Raw genomic sequence first — 19,510 nt, 5'->3', positions numbered from 1 at the left:
ATATATATATATATTAGATTTTAGATCATACTAACATTTACATTTATCCAAATAATTAATAATTATTTATATATTATCTCTATATATTTATCTCTCTGTCTATATATAATTTTGAAGAATGTTGGTAACCAAACAGTTGCTGATGACCACTGACTTCCAGAGTATGTAGAGTATATATATCAATCTAGCTATATCTATCTATCTATCAATATATATATATATATATATATATATATATAGCTAGTGATTTTTAGACACATAATTAAATTACATAATTACATTAGATGTTAGATTATATTTATATGCAATTTTATCTAAATCATTATTTATATTATTATCTATATATATATTTATCTCTCTATAGCTAGTGATTTTTAGACACAATTAAATTACATAATTTAAATACTTTGTATTTTATGCATTATATTACATGACATTATTATATTATATTATATTCACAGTTTGAATTCTTTAAATAAATAGATAATATTAAATACATTTAATTTTATATTATATCAGACTATATTTACATTTAAATAACATTTAACATTTTTATGTATTTTTATAATTTTTTGTATTATATTATATTATATTACATGACATACATTATTATATTATATTATATTAAAAGTTAATTTATTTAAGATACAGTTTTAAATCGTTTGGTCTTGATATAATTTAATGAAAAATGCTTGTTTGTATTGAGATCTCTGTTTTTGTATTATATTATATTATATTACATGACATACATTATTATATTATATTATATTAAAAGTTAATTTAAGATACAGTTTTAAATCGTTTGGTCTTGATATAATTTAATGAAAAATGCTTGTTTGTATTGAGATCTCTGACTTCTCAGACTCCAGGATCTAGGCAAAATTTAGTGCAATTTGAGGTAAAATTGTCGAGATCTTGTCTCAGACTCACACAATGTGAGGGTCTTTACCTCAGGAGAAACATCTGAGGAGCAGGAGACATAAATACAGCGGAAGTCTCTATTTACTCTCATTGCTGTCTCGGAGAAAAAAAAAACTGAGATATTAAACAGACTCCAGCATCTGTAAACATCAGTTAACTTAAGTTGTTTACGTCTGTAATCTGGCCATCTTGTCTGCAAATCACTACAGAACCGTCCAAAACTCAAAACGGCTGCTTCTCAGTACAAACTCCCGCGAGTCTCTGATAGATACGGCGAATCATATAGTGGGAGACATGAATATCTAATGCAGTGGCAGCACATGACCTAGTTAAAGCGACAAAGAGCGAGTGTGTATTTTGGTGTCGAGTCAGACACACTTTGTGCAAATATCCAGTTTCAGGTGTTGCAGAAGTGCAAAGGCACGTCAACGACTCGTATTTAACACTCGAGGCGCTGAATCACTCTGACACGCTTTACTAAGAAAATGTGTTTGTGCGTTAATAATCATCAAATAACAATCCTCCTTAAAATACCTCAGTGAATCACTGCTCTTAAATAGGCTCTGTTGAGCTGTAACACTCATGAGACTTCAGACTCAAATTTCACAATCATATGTTTCAAAAATCATAAAGTGGTGTTAAAAATGAAGGCATATTCCAGTCCATATTTCAGCTCAAAATAATTTTTTGCATTATTTTACATTATTGTTATGACGATTCAGCATCTTTCTCCATTTGTACAATGCATGAATTCTTTACAATAATAAAAATTTTAATAGCACGGTAGCCAGAATTTATTTTCCATTTTATTTTGAGATGAAATATGACCCAGACTTGTTTTGTGAGGTTCATTCTTTCATGCTGTTCCAAGTTAGTTACTTCAAAGAATACCATGCAAGTGTAGCGATTACTCAGAAGCTGATAACGGTTCTCTAATTGACACGTAGAGGGAAAAGTAGTGATTTTCGGATGCTGTGTCGAGAACAGGTGGTGATATCTGATCAGACTGCATCCAAAACATGTTGAGCGCCGCACTTTTCCTCAGGGCTGCTTCATCTGCTTCAGGGCTCACCGTGTGTGACATTTTTCCTTTCAACACATCTGTGATGACCAGGCTGTGTGTTTATTTCACTTGCATACTTCATGGTGTTTACACACAAACTAATCAGATGTAAATATCTTCATGATAAGGAATTCATCATGGGCCTCATTGATGAAAGTCATAAATTTCCCCCGACGTTAAGTGTCATATTTCCATAAGATGCAGGTCAGATAGTAAAGTCCTCGACCGTAGTAAAGGGAGAATGTTAAAGGCGGGCGTACACGGTGTGATTTTGCTGTCGTACGAGCTCGCAGGTGATTTTTTTTATCTTGGGAGAAAATCGCAGATGCTCGCATGGTCGCAGCTCGTACCGTGTAAGAAGAATTACGGGCCGATCCGAGAACGTTACGAGCACCTCTCGTCTTCCTGATAATTTTCAAACATGTCAAAAAAAAACGGACGCTGTCGGTTTAAATTCGTTGGCATATGTGCGGTTGAACGAGATGATTTGACGATCCATCTGAAGTTGACCAATCAGAAGATGACAAAAACCACATATTATGTATATAAATAGTCTATATAGTTATTTTAGTTTAATTATACAGCTCTATTTTTTATGTTATTCCGAATTGTGCCAAATTTGCCGTTCAGCTTTATGAATGAATATGCCTGTTATATTTCCGGCAAAACGAGCAGAAATTCAGAAATAGCCTACTCGCCTCGAGTTGTTTATGAAGACCAGAAAGTCCATGCTTTTCTCTGCATTTCAGCCATTCTCTTTGCCATGTCCTTCGTCTTCGTTTCTTTCTTTTCTTTTTTGGACGTCACAAGCCATAGCTGCCTGCCACAAAGAAAACTATTTCGTACTCAGAATCCATATTTTTATGAATGGCACGAAACGTAATGCTTACGTCAGAGAAAATCGTAATAAATTCGTGTCGTGTGTGACTGCCTCCGAACGATTTTCGGATAAACTTAATCGTGACATGTGCGAGCGTTCACGACGTTCCGACCTTCAGAATCGCACCGTGTACGCCCGTCTTAAGGCCGAGTAACTTTTCCGTCGAAACAGTCCTTTTGCGCGTAATATCCTTTTCAGATGTCTTTCACTGATGTCAAAACCGTGCCTTGAACAAAGCACTGACCGTATTTCTTTATACTTCAGTCCAAGTTCAAAATAAAACTCTATGAACTGCTCCATTATGAATGTACGGTGGCGCGAAACGTAATGCTTACGTCAGAGTTTGTAAAATCGTAGTAAATTCGTGTCGTGTGTGACTGCCTCCGAACGATTTTCGGATAAACTTAATCGTGACATGTGCGAGCGTTCACGACGTTCCGACCTTCAGAATCGCACCGTGTACGCCCGCCGTAATACTTAGGGCCAGTAAGATTTTTTTTTAGGAAATTAATATTTTTATTAAGCAAGAATACAATATTACAATTGTTATGGTATTTTGGCCTTGGCGAGCATTAGAGACTTCTTTCAAAACCATTATAAAAAATCTTACGGGCCCCAAACTTTTGAACGGTAGTACAAAATAAAATGTTAAATCATTTTCTACATAAAACCAGGTAAAAATGATTCATAAAGTAATAATATTTGTATTTATTTGTAAATAATATTTGTAATTTTTACATTTATGACTGGATGTCTTTGTTAGATTTAGCTCACATCTGGGGACAATTCTGTAACCAAAGTGAATCTAAACATGCAGAATTATAATAAAACTGAAGCTGCTGAACATGAAGACAGAAACGGCACATGAAGTGACAGAAACAAAATGAATACACATACTTTAACACGACTGAATCGATACTGCAAGACATGGACTGCGAGTGAAGCCGTCAGCCTGCATTCCTGCACTAAGAGTGTGTGTGCGTGTGTGTGCAAGATAAACACGCCGGACAGCCTGCAACGCTTCACTCGACTGCATTCAACACCTTTAGAATCTGCACCGTGTTTCCATTGCAAACACTGCACTGATATCGCCTTTACCAGCAGAATGCTACAGTTTTCCTTCTCTACCCTCTACTGCCTAAAATCTCCAAATCACATTTACATTCATGCATTTAATAGATGCTTTTATCTAGAGCGACTTACAAAGATGAACAAAAGCAAATCTGTGCTTTTGGCACCAGTGTTGGGGAAAGTTACTTTTAAAAGTAATGCATGACAAAACTGCATTACTCCATAAAAAAAGTAACTAATTGCGTTAGTTACTCTTTGTGGAATGTAATGCATTATGTTACTTTAGCGTTACTTTTTGTCACCTGGGCTGGACTTGTTTATTTGTTTTTAATAACAAAAAACCCCAAAGTTATATTTTTGGCAACTGTAAAGGTGCTTTCGCACCAAAAGTGAAAGCCTCAGGCTGCTCTCAATTTCTCTCAACATGGGGACAGGAGAGATGGCAGTGAATAAATGGAAAAACAAAGTAACTTGAGTTACTTATTTGAAAATGTAACTCAGATATTTTGATGTCAATTTAAAAGTAATGCATTACTTTACCAGTTACTTGGGAAAAGTAATCTGATTACATAACTTGTGTTACTTGTAATGTGTTACCCCCAACAAGTGGGAAACTGTAAACAAAATGAAGTAGACATGAAAATTTTATTTTTTTTAATGTTTTATTGTCCACAAGGCAAAAATGTAAGTCTGATCATCTAGAAAAGTAAAAGCACACCTTTCATGTCCATAGCATGCACTACAACATTAATACTTAAAGAGATAGTTCATCCACAAAAAAAGCAAATTCTGTCATCATTTTCTCACCGTCATGTTTTCCAAACCTGTATGACTTACTTTCTCCTGCTGAACACACAAGAAGATATTTTGAAGAATGTGGATAACTTAGCAGTTAACAGTCCCCATTGCCTTCCATAGTTTGGACAAGAATACACTGCGGACCAGCAACTGTTTGGTTACCAACATTCTTCAAAATATCTTCTTTTGTGTTGAACAGAAGAAAGAAATTCACGAGGGTGAGTAAATGATGACAGTTTTCATTTTTGGCTGAACTGTCCCTTTAAATCTAGTAATAATGATGCAAACGGCACTAATAAAGTGAGGGAGGTGATCGTTCATCTGTGGGACACAAGCATGCAGACCCTCTCCTCCCCCATAAAGACACTTCCTGAAGCATTCCAGCCCCGACCTGCAGTCAGACAAACAGCTGCGTGACGCTTACTGAACCTTTGGCCTTCTCCTACTCTTACAGAGCCTGCGGAGAGAGAAGGAGCCGACGAGGAGAGGAGAGACAAGACAGCGTCCCGTCACACACCCCGGTGAGTCTGACATCTACCTGTCTTGAATGCAAACGACACATTTTGGAGCTTGAACACAGTCTAAGGAGCCAGAATCGAGGAGATGCATAAACGATCTGGCGCGTGCAGCTTCCAAAACCACACATTTGGCTTGAGTCGCAGCGAAAAAAAACACAAAACACATCCTGTATCAATAAAACCCCCTCTCAAATCAGATTGAGAGCTTAATATAAAGCCGTCTAGTAAGTAAATGTGTGTTTGTCTGTCTAAACTACGCAACCATAAGGTAAATGTTTGAACCCGCGGTGCTCAGGTTCAGTTCCAGCTCTAATTGAACACACCTGAACCAGCCAATCAGGGTCTTTGGGCCTGTTTACACCTGGCCATTTCATGCGTTTTCGCTGATCAGATATCTATCCGATTTGTTAAAACGTTTCCATTTACACTTGGCCACATAAATGTGTCGTCGCAAAACGAATATAAATCCGATCTTCAATTCCCGCGCTATATTTAAATTTAACGGAGTTCGCGTCAACGAAATCAAAAGATAAGCGCTGTCAAAACAGATTTCAGTACTTCAATAGGTTGGTATATTAACATTATATCAGTTAATGAAATTACGGTATTTAACTGTAAATTTAAGTTAAAACCGTAAAACCTAAAACGTTGCTACCGTATTTTTTACGGTACAATTCTGGCAACCACAGCTGCCGGTTTTTTACCGTAAATTTTACGGAATTTTTTTTACAGTGTATAACACGCTCTCTCACGTTTATTATATTACCATTTTGGGAGGAGTTAAATTTAGATATGTGGTTTCAACAACCAGATGCATTTACACTTCCACCTCCTGAAGTGGTTTGAGCGATCGGATTTATATCCGTCTCGAATGCGTTTCGGAGGGCATTTACACCTGGTCTTTTCACGATCGGATAGCTATCCGATCAGACAAAACGCATGAAGTGACCAGGTGTAAACAGCCCCTTTGGGTTCAGTGGAAAATTACAACGCACTCGCTCTCAATTCACATACTTATACTATGTGCTAAAAGTTTGCTGGTTTTGAAAGTAATGTAATAACCCAGCTAACAGAAATACTGTATGTTCAAATAACATTTTCCTAATGTTCCCATTAAGTTACGAAAACGTTATTTCTGACATCCAGTTTTTTAAATGTTTTCTTCTTGTTTATGCGAACGTTAGAGAAAACATTATCTTTTTGCAAACATTACGATTACTTTCAAAACAAGCAAGCATTATGGTTACTCTGAAACAAGTAGTTAGTAATGTTTAAAAACTTTAGGCAAACATCAAACTTAATCTAAATAATGCTCTAAATAAGTAGTAACATTTAAAAATGTTAGGCAAGCGTCAGTCTAAACGTTTTTAACAAACATTCCATGAACAATGTATATACAACGTTTTTGTGCTAATGTTTTGATAAGGTTATTAAAGAGCAGATAACATTTAATGAACCGTTCTATTAACGGTATTGGAAAGAATGTTTCTTCATAACATGAGAGCACCATTAAGTTATGAAAACATTATTTCTGAACGTTTAAAACGTCCAGTTTTTTAAATGTTTTAAAAACGCTTTCTTTGTTATGCAAATGTTATAGAAACTGAGTATTACTAAATTGGGAGTGCTTGCAACTCCTAGATCATGGGTTTGATTCCTAGGGAATGCATGAATGGATAAAATGCATTGCAAAACTAAAATGTCACTTCGGATCAAAGTGTCTGCTAAATGTAAATGTTAAAAGGAAAATCTGAACCTCAACAGAAAGGGGTTGTGGGTAATATAAGCTGAAAAGCGTGCATGCGTATATACTAGCACACAGTCTTCAACATGCTGTGATTTGGAATGCACCAAAACTCATCTTATACATCTAAACTGTAAAAAAAAAAAAAGTTGCTGCCTTAAATTTTTAAGTACAGTCAACTTAGCTGTCTAAGTAATTTCAACTTAAATTACATTAAACGGACTTAAAAAAAGAGTTGAATCTTGTATAACTTTTTTTTTAAAAGTTGAAAATTCCTTAACTTACTTTGATGAGTTAAAGTAATGTAAAAACATATGTTGTCATGGCTTATTGATCATACCATTTTTACAGTGTACTTTTAGGAACAGATTGCATACAAAGTGGGATTCATATAGACTTCCAGAAACAAGACTGACTAGCGATGCTTGAACCTTCTGGAGCACTGAAAAGGCCCAGTGTGCACTGGAGCTGTTAATAGTGAAAGCTGGTTAAAACTGCCCCTCTCTGCCTCCAGCTGTGGTTGTGTTTGTATAAAGGCGAGTGAGTGTCTAGTTGAGCATATAAGCAAGTGCAGAAAAGGCGTTTCACAGCCTGGTCGAGCAGGAGCAGCAGTCAAGCCTTAAATTTAAATGTATAAAATAAATATTTGATCTTATGTTATGTGAAGTATTATGTGTTGTGAGGTTCATGTACGAACACACAAACATTCCTGTAACTAAAGGAATTCTGGCTCAAGCGTTCTGAAATTCTTCTCGTTCTGGCACGAGCATCTGAGCATTAAAGCTGAAGCGGCGTTACTCGATACTTGGGCACATAGTGACATCCTGCTCGTATTTGTTTTACACCAAGCCTGCGAGTGTTCTGCTCCATATCCAGTTCCCCTGTGTACACGCCGCGGTGTGTTCGTGTTTGAATAAGTTGCTCGAGCAACCCTCAAATGTTTGCCTCGATGCATTACTGTCGTTTGCGCAAGAGTAGAGCGAAGGTGTTCAATTAGACCAGACTTGCTGCACAATGCTAAGATTTACCTAAGCTAAAAACACACAACAGAGCCGTGCACGTGAACACGCACCCTGCACATACGCTCAGATGTTTACACTATCATAGATGTGCCACAGTGACGTGTGACGGATACAGAGCATGTGCTTTCCATACATTAACCCTTAAACACTGAAGTAGAGTGAGAGACCGCTTGTGCACGTCAAGGGCCGATCTTGGTGTGCTGACGGATGGGTGAGCGTGAAGAGGCTCATGGGATTGGTCAAATTGAATGTTTAAAGCAGGACAGAATGTTTATGGAGCACTTGCATAGCATGTCTGAGGATATTGGGAAGGAAGAGACCACTTTTTCCTTTGCACTTTTATGCTTTACGGCGCACGCGGCAAAAAATTATTTTCATACTCATATTTTACTGAAAAACAAGACAAAAATATTAAACATTCTCAAATCATATACTTGAGATTTTACATAAAAATTAAATAAGATATAAAATTACAAAGATATAAAGTCATTTTCTGAAAAAAAAAAACTGAATTAAGTGACTTTATGCTTAAAACAAATATGCATATGTATATAAACGTTTTAAAATTTTAAAAATAAAATTAATTGATTTTATTTAGAAAGTGAAATTTTATGTGTGTATATATATATATATGCAAATGTATATAAATAAATGCAAATTAAAACAAAATATTTTTAATATTAAAACATTTATATTTTTATTTATATATATATATATATATATTATGTAAAATCTCAAGTATATGATTTGAGAATGTTTATATATATATATATATATATATAAATTACATTTAAAATATTGATCTAAAAATTGTGTATTTAGTATATTTATACATATATTAATAGATAAGATCTACAGTTGCTCTCATTTAACCCACAAATTCTGAGTCATTTTCATTACTGTAACATGAAAAAAGGGATTAATATATAACATTCACATTATTTATACATAATGGTATAAGTTGTTGTACTCTCTTTAATGAATTAAAAAAAAATAATTAAAAAAAATCACTGCTAACGAGATAAAACAATAACATATCTGCCAATGGTGTAAGAAAAATAAACTTGTTTTCCCTTTGAATCAAGTTTTTTTTTTATTTAATAAAAAAATGTTTTTAAGTATAAACTCACTTGATTTTGATAAATTTTTCAGAAAATCTTCAGTCATTTTGCATCTCAAATAAATGTATCTTTATTTAAAGGGGTCATATGATGCGATTTCAAGTTTTCCTTTCTCTTTGGAGTGTTACAAGCTGATTGTGCATAGATAAGATCCCTGAAGTTGCAAAGACTAAAGTCTCAAAACCAAAGAGATATTCTTTATCAAAGTTAAGACTCTGCCAAAGGAGGGGGCTTTGTAGAAAACGAAGCGTTTGAGAGAGGCGGGGCATAGAGGACCTACAATAATGTACAGTATTTGAAAAATAATGTGTTTTTTGAACATTAAAGCATGTCAACATATTCTGTTACACCAAATACACCAAATAATGATCTTTAAAAAAGCATCATATGACCCCTTTAAGAATGTTTAGCTATTTGTACTGGAAAACGAAAATACTGGGATAGAATACATTTTTTTTTGTCATTTTGTGAGTGTATTTTAGGATACCTGAGCGCTAGAAAGTGTTACAGGTGGCAACATGTTGATAGGGCCGATGTTCTCGCATGGATGCTAACCACAGTCCGTAGCTGGTGGTGCATCTATCTCGTACGTCTCAGCTGTCTGTGGGGTCTCATGGGCAAACAATGCGATCTATTGTAACCCATGAAGCAACAGACGGATCCGATTGGCATGTTTATCTTTTCCTTGTGTATAAGACGTTTGTGTGTGTGTGTGTGTCTGTGTGTGTGTGAGTCTGGGTTCTGGAAAACGGCCCCAGGGCAACCAGACTTGAAAAATCACCAACGGAAAAGAGGCAAGTTACACAAGCAGGTTATCGGTAGGCAAACATCACAGTCGGCTGGAATGAGGAAAAACGCAGCCTTCAAGGTGCTGTCATCAGTAACACATAAAGACATTCCTAGACAATTGCATGTCGTGATGAGCTCTTGGCTTTCAACAGACCAGTCAGCGCTCATGTGATGTGGCCAACGTGAATCTGGAGAATGATCGGTTTTAAAAAATAAAATAAAAATATTTATATAATAAGTGTGTGTGTGTGTGTGTGTGTGTATATATATATTAGTGCTGTCAAATGATTAATCGCAATTAATCGCATCCAAAATAAAAAAATTTGTTTACATAATATGTGTGTACTATGTATATTTATTATGTATATATAAATACACACTCATACAGTACATATTTAGAAAATATTTACATGTGTTTACATGTATATATTTATATAATTTATATTATATATAAATACATTTAATATGCAAATATTACATATTTTTCTTAAATATATACATGCATGTGTTTGTATTTAACCTCCATATAATTGAGAATAAATGTCCTTGCAATTATAAAAACCTGCAAGGACTTTGTTTTCAATATTTCTCCTCTTCTTAATAAAGACTTGTTTATCATTGCAGTGTCCGTTGACATCAAAATCCGGCTTATACAGATTACAGCAGATGGGGTGAGAGCTGTGTGGCGTCCCAGGTGGGTTTTTCAATGCAAATTTTATTCGATGCCACTAAAGGTGGCCATACAGCGCAGAACTCACCGTCCAATCATCTGAGAGTTCAGTCGAGGACTCACGTCTAATATCTCAGTGTCTTTGAAACGGAGCTAAAAAGCGTCGAGGGAGCCTGATCTCAATACATTAAAGCAGTCATTACAGGCAACTCACAGATCAAAGACCGGGACATCAGATCCCCGGAGAGCCACAAATGGGCCAAATCACCGTGATGACAAACAAAATGTTCTGCGAGCTGCTGCGATTACGCTGGGATGGCTGACAAAACTGTTAGGGGTTTTTATTTAAAAACTCATGACATCCTGCGGACATAATTGACGGTGTTGTCTCAGAGGAAATTCTTTAAAAAGATTACAAAGATTGCATCTTTTGCGTGGTTAAAAAAGCAGTAATTAAGTATTTGTCGCGCAAGTAAACTGTCATGCGTACATAATTTGAAGAATTCAAAATCTGTAAAGGTGCCGTTGCTCGGCAGTCATTTCACGACACCATTTCCAACTGAAAACGTAAAACTTTTTACGTGTTTTGGCGGTTCATTTACATGACTATGGTGTTTTGGGGGCCTGAACGCGCAAACTTTTGAAAACTACAAGTACGTGGTGTTTTTTTACAATGTGACATCGCCATCTACTGGCCTGGCATGAATAATACATGCATTTTTTGTCGTTTTCGTGGATCTGTGTGAATGGAGATCGTTTTGACAATGTTGTCGTCTGTACGCAAATGTTTTCAAAACGCAAATGAAAAACTTTTCCTTTTTTGGTAAATCGTTGTCATGTAAATGCAATCCTTACTTTCGCTTGAGGACAAAATTTCCCCACGTGGATGTCGCTATTATTCAAGATAATGGACTTTTTTGGACCGCAAAATTTTGCCAAAATAGTGTTAACGTGTCTGTATCTTAACTCGTAATGTATAGAATTTTAAGCAGCTGAAAATATTCAGCCGAAAAGGAATTTTCAGTTTTGGGTGAAACCGTTTAATTGGCACTTCTCTGATGGCTCGTTTTTAATCTGCCAGCATCTATTTCATGCAAACAACTTAAGCTACAACTCGTAAACATGTCAGCTGTGTGGACGCTAATGCTGGTTGATTTTGATTTCTCGCTTTTAATCGATCTTTCATTTTGGTTAAGATTTTTTAGTCTATGCTGTTTTATGGATAAAAAGGTAATTATGACTTTTTATTTCACAATTCTGACTGGTTTTTTTTTTTCTCTCAATTTTAAGTTTATATCTCACAGTTCAGCCTTTTCTGCAATTCTGAGAAATAAAGTCACAAGTTGAAGGACTATTTGGAGAAAATAAAATCAGAATTGCAAAATATAAACTCATAGTTGTGAGATGTAATTTGAATGTAATGTTTAATGTAATCTCACAATTGTTTTTTTCATTCAATTCCATAGAATTAAAAAAAAAAACTAACAATTCTGAGAAAAAAAATTATAATTACAAGAAAAAATGTCTGAATTGCGATAAAGAGAATAAAGAGAGTAATCAAGTTTAGGTGTAAATGATGACAGAATAAAAATTTTTGGGTGACCAAATTCACCAAGAGCCGTGTGGCGTCCCAGGTGGGTTTTTCAATGCAAATTTAATTTGATGCCATTAAAGGTGGCCATACAGCGCAGAACTCACCGTCCAATCATCTGAGAGTTCAGTCGAGGACTCGCGTCTAATATCCCTGTGTCTTTGAAACAAAGCTAAAAAGCATCGAGGGAGCCTGATCTCAATACATTAAAGCAGTCATTACAGGCAACTCACAGATCAAAGACCGGGACATCAGATCCCCGGAGAGCCACAAATGGGCCAAATCACCGTGATGACAAACAAAATGTTCTGCGAGCTGCTGCGATTACGCTGGGATGGCTGACAAAACTGTTAGGGGTTTTTATTTAAAAACTCATGACATCCTGCGGACATAATTGACGGTGTTGTCTCAGAGGAAATTCTTTAAAAAGATTACAAAGATTGCATCTTTTGCGTGGTTAAAAAAGCAGTAATTAAGTATTTGTCGCGCAAGTAAACTGTCATGCGTACATAATTTGAAGAATTCAAAATCTGTAAAGGTGCGGTTAAACTTACCGTTGCTCGGCAGTCATTTCACGACACCATTTCCACTAATATATATATAGATATATATATATAAATAAATGCATATAAAATAAAAAATATTAAGAATAAAATTCATAGACATTTTATTTATAAGAGAATTTTATGTTAATATATAAAATAAATTTAAATTATATAATTAAAACGTAATGTTTTTAGTATATTTATACATATTTAAAGTCTACTTGCATTGTGGCATTATGTTCAAAACAGTTAAGCTTGTTTAACCCCGTTACACAAAATACTGTCATTTTCATTAGTGTAACATGAAAAGGTTATTAATATATAACATTTAAATGATTTATACATCATGGTAGCATTTGTTGTACTGTCTTTAATTAAAATTATTTAATTAAAAAATCACTCCAAATGTTATTTTTACTATAATAATAAATAAAATTTTTAATTGAATAAAAATAAAATAAAATAAATCATTTAAATAAAAATGATACATGAACATGTATTACAGTAATCAAAACCGAAATTCACAACCTCTAACTGACGTAATTTTCCCATGTCGGTTATTTTGTTTTTTTAAATCCTGTTAATACTTTCCACTTAAAAACATACGACCGTGTATGTAGTCACATGACTCTGCCACATCCAGTAAGCGGCATGGAAGCAACATGAAGGAGAACTCAGACACAGAGTCAACTGAGCAACCAAAGAAAAATGCAGTGTCCGTCGTTTGGATGCATTTTCCGAACAATATGAAGTCAAATGTAAACATTGCAGAAAAACAGTTTCAGCATTTCCATTATTTTTCTACGTAAACGTGCTAGAAGGACATGTATGACCACTGAGCTCGCATCTTTTGCAGCATTTCAAGCACCGCACTTTTAAGATGATGTGTCAAATTAAAAGAATTTCAACTTTTACATGCAGCGCCGCTAATCAATGTCAGTTCCAAAACAGTGGACCAACCAGAAGGCCCCGGAGGCGGGAGCTTTTGTTTACAGTTGAAATGGCAACTGGAGGCATTTACACTGTACCTATTTTTTTTTTTAATACATTCCTGAGCACTGCATCTCGCGTTTTAGGCGCAAAGACGCCTTCTGTGTTAATGGCCAGTAAGAACCTAGAGTAAATACGTGTGCATGTAGAGTGACAGGACACGATCACCGAGAGGAGGATCACATCCAACAGCGATCATGAGTCAGATTCACATCTATAACGCTATGAGCACACACGATACGCAGCCTGCTGATCCATTAGAGGCGTTCTATTTACATTTTGCATATGGCATTATTTAAAATATTTGTTTACAGGAGATGCACGTTATTATTTTCTACATTTCACATTGCATTGTTTAAAATAATTTTTATTTACAAGAGATACAAGTTATTTTTTACTTTTCACATGACAATATTTAAAAATTATTTTGTTTGCAAAAAAATGCAAGTTATTTATTTCCTACTTTTTTTTTTTTTTTAGGAAACTTGCTTTTTACATTAAAACTGAAATGTGACATTTCAAGCAATGTTTGCTTTGATTCCAATTGTTCGCAATATTCAAAGAGTCTGTGTTTCCTTCAATTATTAAAAAATCGCAAAGATAAGAAATGCACTCTATTATTAGAAAAAAAACGCAATATTCAAAGAGTCTGTGTTTCCTTCAATTATTAAAAAATCACAAAGATAAGAAATGCACTCTATTATTAGAAAAAAAAATCCCACCTTTAATAGTTGAGAATATTTACAGTACAAACCTTGTCAGTGAGGGCAAAAAAACAAGCAAACAAAATAATCATTCATTAATAGTAATTGAGGTAAAATGTTCAATTAATCGAGATTTTGATTTTAGGTCATATCGTCCAGCCCTACTTGAAATAATATCACATTGCAAAATATATTTATGCAAAATATAATTTCTTATTTTTTGCCTTTTGATTTTGGGGCAAAATGTGATATTTCGGGATTGTATTAGCATTCACGACACGCACAAAAGACCATGTGAAAAACCCAAAAGGCGCTAAATGTAGCACCGCTGTCACATGATGTCACCCCTAACAGATAACACAGACGGTGGGCTAATGATCGTCTGATAGAGGAGCTGTCAGTGTGACAAGAGATTCAGATGCTTGTGCATGTTCAGATTCCACGCATTCTTACCTGCTGCACCAACAATAAGCTTGTTTGCATGTGTAAACAGGCACGCATGACATCCACGATTAAGAATGCCAAGCGTTCACCTGATGGCGACTTTTTATGATGTCCGTCACAAGCAACATTGTGGGCGAAGAGGTGAAGGTTCTGTTTGATTTGTGTGCTTGCAACCCACAGAAGCTGGAAGTACATGAGCTGCAATTTATTTAAGCGATCGCTATCAAAAAAACAATGGATAAATAGGAAGCGTGTGCGATGGCTTGTTTGAATGACAGAACAGGTAGAGTCACTTCAAACGAATGTTTAGAGTTGCATGGAAGTACAGAGGAATTGAACACACACCAGGTTACATAAGCTCATCCTCTCTTAACTTTTGTAGTTGGCCGTTCTCTCTCTGTATTAAAGCCATCACAGCTGTGGATGTTAGTGAGAACAGCATCTCTACTTCCTCTCCGGTCCAGCGGGGACCACAAACCCGGTGCCGGCCTCACTCACACACATTAACACTTCATTTCAGACCTCATGACTGCATGTTTAACACCACACCGCCTTCCTGACACTTAGTAAATGACGACAAAATGTTCATTTTTGGCTGAACTACACCTTTAAGGGCCTTCAAACAGTTCAAGATATTTCACTGTATAAATATAATACATCTAAATATATCTACCAATGGGCTAAGAATAATAAACTCGCTTTTACTTAATCTGCTCAATTTTGTTGCTTCATCAATGGTCACGTCAGCCAGTTTTCAGGACTGCCTCCTCGTCATATTGGCACTTCAAAAAACTGTCAGTCCTTTAAGAAAGAAAAATAACAATACTGGCAAACTTTGCTAGCTAGCTGTGTGCACATCAAAGGCTGCCACAGATCACCAGTGTTCTTGTGTAACCTGAGTAACCCTGAAAGGTCCTGTGTTTATCTGTCATTGAGTGACTTGTGACCTTTGCAGACCTGTGGAACAAACCTGAAGCCCACTCAAATGATCTCAAATCTGATTGCAAACCATGCAAGTTGTTTAGTTAATGAGATTAACGGCAGTGTAGACACTCCAAAATGGATTCTAACAATCTACATCAAGAATAATATCTAGAATGCTAACTTGTGGGTCTCACAACCATGGAAAAACATTTAAGCCCAAAAAAAACAACAACATTTTGGTAAATCATAATTATGACATTAAAAGTTCAGATTTTGAGATACTAATTCATAATTATGAAATTTTGAGATTCTATTAGATAATCTCATAATTTCAACTTTTTGTCATTATTTAGACTCATAATTATGACCATATCATCTCATAATTTTGACTTTTGTTATAATTCTCAACTTTTTACATCATAATCTAAGCATTTTATGTTAATGATTTTTTGATATCACAATTTCAACTGACGTTATAATTATGGCTTTTTATCTCATAATTGAGTTTGTAGTAATTTAGACTTTTTATTTCATAATTTCAGCTTTTTGTCATAATGACTTTCTCACAATTTCAACTGGCGTCATAATTATGATTTTTTTAATCTCATAATTGAGTTTGTTGTAATTTAGATTTATCTCATAATTTTAAGTGTCATAAGTACTGCTTTTTATCTCAATTTCATTTTCTGTCATAATGTTTTATTTCACAATGACTTCATCTCACAATTTCAACTAACGTCATAATTATGATTTTTTTTATCTCATAATTGAGTGTCAAAATTTAGACTTTTTATCTCATAATTTCAACTTTTTATCTCACAATTGATTTTTTGCACCTGCCCGCGCTCGGGATCGTAATTTAAACCTGCGAGTACCTGCAGCGAAACGTCTCTGATGTCGGAGGCATGGCAAAAAAAGAACCTGATGAGATCCGTTTGCAGCCAAAACACAGTCTAGACATGCCTCTTGCAGGCTGCAGACGAGCAGCTAATTGAATGGCGAACACTGTTGATTCTTTGTTTCGTAAATGAGTGTGTCAGGCTGAGGTTGTGGGCAAAGATGGTTATCAGCACCACCATGAAAGATCTGGGGGATTGTTTTCAATGCATTCACTATGACTGAAGCTGATCTAACCGTTAACGGGTTATGCAACAATTACAAACTCTTATGAAAATGTTGAATGAATCCTTTATGTCTTGCCTAATGGTCCCTGTCCGTGTTTATTATAGCTAGCCTGGATTTAAGAGGAATAGTTCACTCAAACAAATGTATTTATTAAATTTAAGAATATATAATTTATAAGGTTTAAAAATATTTCTTTAAAATTATAAGTACTATTTATTATTTGAATATATGTGACTAAATATAAATATATTTAATAAATGAAAATTACATATTCAAAAAATGTAATAATTAAATGTTAAATAAAATATGTACTTTCAGATTTATTAAATATAAATTTAGCTAATAAGTCAATACATATAATTGTTATAAATGACAATTATATTAATTTAAAATTTAAATATATTTATTAAATATATAAATATTTAATTTTGTAACATTTAAAATTATTTAATATTATAGTTGTCATTAGATCATACTTTATTTGAATATGACTAAATATAATTAGAATAAATTATAATTATATTAAATAAAAATGTAAACGTATTTATTAAATATAGGAATATTGAATTTTGTAGAATTTAAAAATATTTAAAATTATATTCAGTATTAGGTCTTACTGTATTTAAATATACAGTATGTGTCAAAATATAGTTTAAATCAATTAAATGAATATTTAATAATAATCAAATGTAATAATACATTTATTAAATGTACCAATTTAATTGGGTAAAGATGTAAATTATTTAATATTATATATATTATTAGATCATACTGTATTTTAATATATGTGACTAAATAAAATGTTAATAAGTTCAAACAGTTTAAACTATTTATTTAAAATATATTTATTAAAATGTAAGAATATTTACATTTATCAATTTAAAAAATATTATATTTATTATTAGACCTTACTGTATTTGAATATATGTGATTTTGAATTAGATTTTCATCACATAAGGACTTTGTTCTGTCACACAGAGTGAATATATTATTTTCAGTCATCTAAAGCAGTGGTTCCCAACCCTGGTCCTTGAGGCACCCCAACACTGCACGTTTTGCATGTCTCCTTTCGCTGACACACCAATTTCAGGTCTTGACGTCTCTACTAATATGCTGATGACCTGAATCAGGTGTGTTTGATTAAGGAGGCATGCAAAACGTGCAGTGTTGGGGTGCCTCAAGGACCAGGGTTGGGAACCACTGTTCTAAAGCCATAGCATACAGTGAATACAGCGAATGAGTCACAAAGTTGAATCACTGTATAATTGTCATGGTTCGGGAAATAGTAAACACTTAAGAAAACATCTTCTTCCAACATGAAGAAACAACACGAATGACAGATTTAAATTTTTGAGTGAACTATTCCTTAAAACTCTCATCACAATGCAGAAAAAGAGCAGTGTTTTTATTCAGTCTGCTCCATTCTGACAGGACCGCAGACAGTAATGGCAGTGACATGCTCTTATCCAGGTCATGGCTGTAAATCCTAAACCAAAAGAAAGCTTCCTTCAACTAATGATAGCCACGCTTCACAAAAACAAGGAAGAGAGAGCGGTAGAGCGCAGGTGTTTGTATGGACTTCTCTACTGGTGAAGACAAAAGCGTCCTAGTCCTCAATCAGAGCAGCGCTCAGCGTTACCTTCAGCTTTGATGTGTGTGTGTTTTTTTGTTGTGGTTGCATGAATATATCAGAGTGAGTGTTTAACCTAGTGAACTTGAAATGAAGCCTTCTTTGTCCTATTTAAAACACAATACTCTCTACTCGACTGAATTACTACACACTCCACAACAAAGGGGAAAAAACACACAACATCAGGTTTGGCAGGTATAGTCACATTACATAACACTGAAACTCTTCCCGTAAACTGTAGCTGTTAAAGTGGCATGTACAAACTGACATGCTTCTGTATGAAGATGATTTCACTCCTGCTGTCATGAATCGGTGTCTTATGGCAGTGTGCTGTCAGGTTGAGGGATGTACTGGTGCATTGTTTCTTTCTGTTTCAGCTCACAGAGACAGAGATGTGGGCGTTTAGGGTTAATGAATGAATCCTGAAGTCTGCTACTCTAGGAAGAGCTGATGTGCAAATCTTGCTCAGTAATCTACTGCGAAATAAAACGCCATGAGATGCTGTCAGGGTCCAAAATTAACGTAACAACTGCGAATTCAGCCTCAGTCAATTTTTAAAAAATTATATTTAAAATAAATATTTATTAAAATAATATATATTATTTTAATAAATATTAGTATAAATAATTATATAATTTTAATAAAAATGTTAATGAAATAAAAGTAAATTAATAAAATAAATATATATAAAATGTAATATAAATCGTGTAATTATTTCTTATTCTTTTCATTATTTCTTCAAAAAATGTTTTAGTTGTCATTAACTTTTTGCAGTTACTAAGAATATACATAAAAAATTAATATATGCATTAAACTGCAATGTGCGCACAATATATATTAAAAAATTTATGGTTTATAAATTATAACTAATTTCTACAAGTTATACTAATAATTTATATGAAATTATAATTTTAAAACAAAAATGTATCAAATTTCTAAAAATATAAAATTAGAAAAATA

At 34.2% G+C, this 19,510-nt stretch overlaps 1 protein-coding gene and 1 long non-coding RNA gene across 2 annotated transcripts in view; one reads left to right on the top strand and one right to left on the bottom strand.

Moving 5' to 3' along the window:
* The window catches only part of LOC107718560 (vasorin-like), a 33,114-nt gene that overhangs the window by 6,114 nt on the left and 7,490 nt on the right, over nt 1-19,510 (top strand). Inside the window, exon 2 of the mRNA XM_016525675.1 lies at nt 5,188-5,254. The gene's annotated coding sequence lies outside the window, so the exon portion shown is untranslated. The remainder of the gene's footprint in view (nt 1-5,187; nt 5,255-19,510) is intronic.
* The window catches only part of LOC107718565 (uncharacterized), a 9,425-nt gene continuing 1,253 nt past the window's right edge, over nt 11,339-19,510 (bottom strand). Inside the window, exons 2-3 of the long non-coding RNA XR_001637431.1 lie at nt 13,008-13,013; nt 11,339-11,406 (exon numbers count right to left, since the gene is read on the bottom strand). This is a non-coding gene — a long non-coding RNA (uncharacterized LOC107718565). The remainder of the gene's footprint in view (nt 11,407-13,007; nt 13,014-19,510) is intronic.

The sequence above is a fragment of the Sinocyclocheilus rhinocerous genome, unplaced genomic scaffold, assembly GCF_001515625.1.
Source record: "Sinocyclocheilus rhinocerous isolate Xijiao unplaced genomic scaffold, SAMN03320098_v1.1 scaffold182, whole genome shotgun sequence".
In the NCBI taxonomy this organism is placed as follows: domain Eukaryota; kingdom Metazoa; phylum Chordata; class Actinopteri; order Cypriniformes; family Cyprinidae; genus Sinocyclocheilus; species Sinocyclocheilus rhinocerous.
Note: the sequence above shows the minus strand (reverse complement) of the source record. Positions and strands in the feature narration are given on the sequence as shown.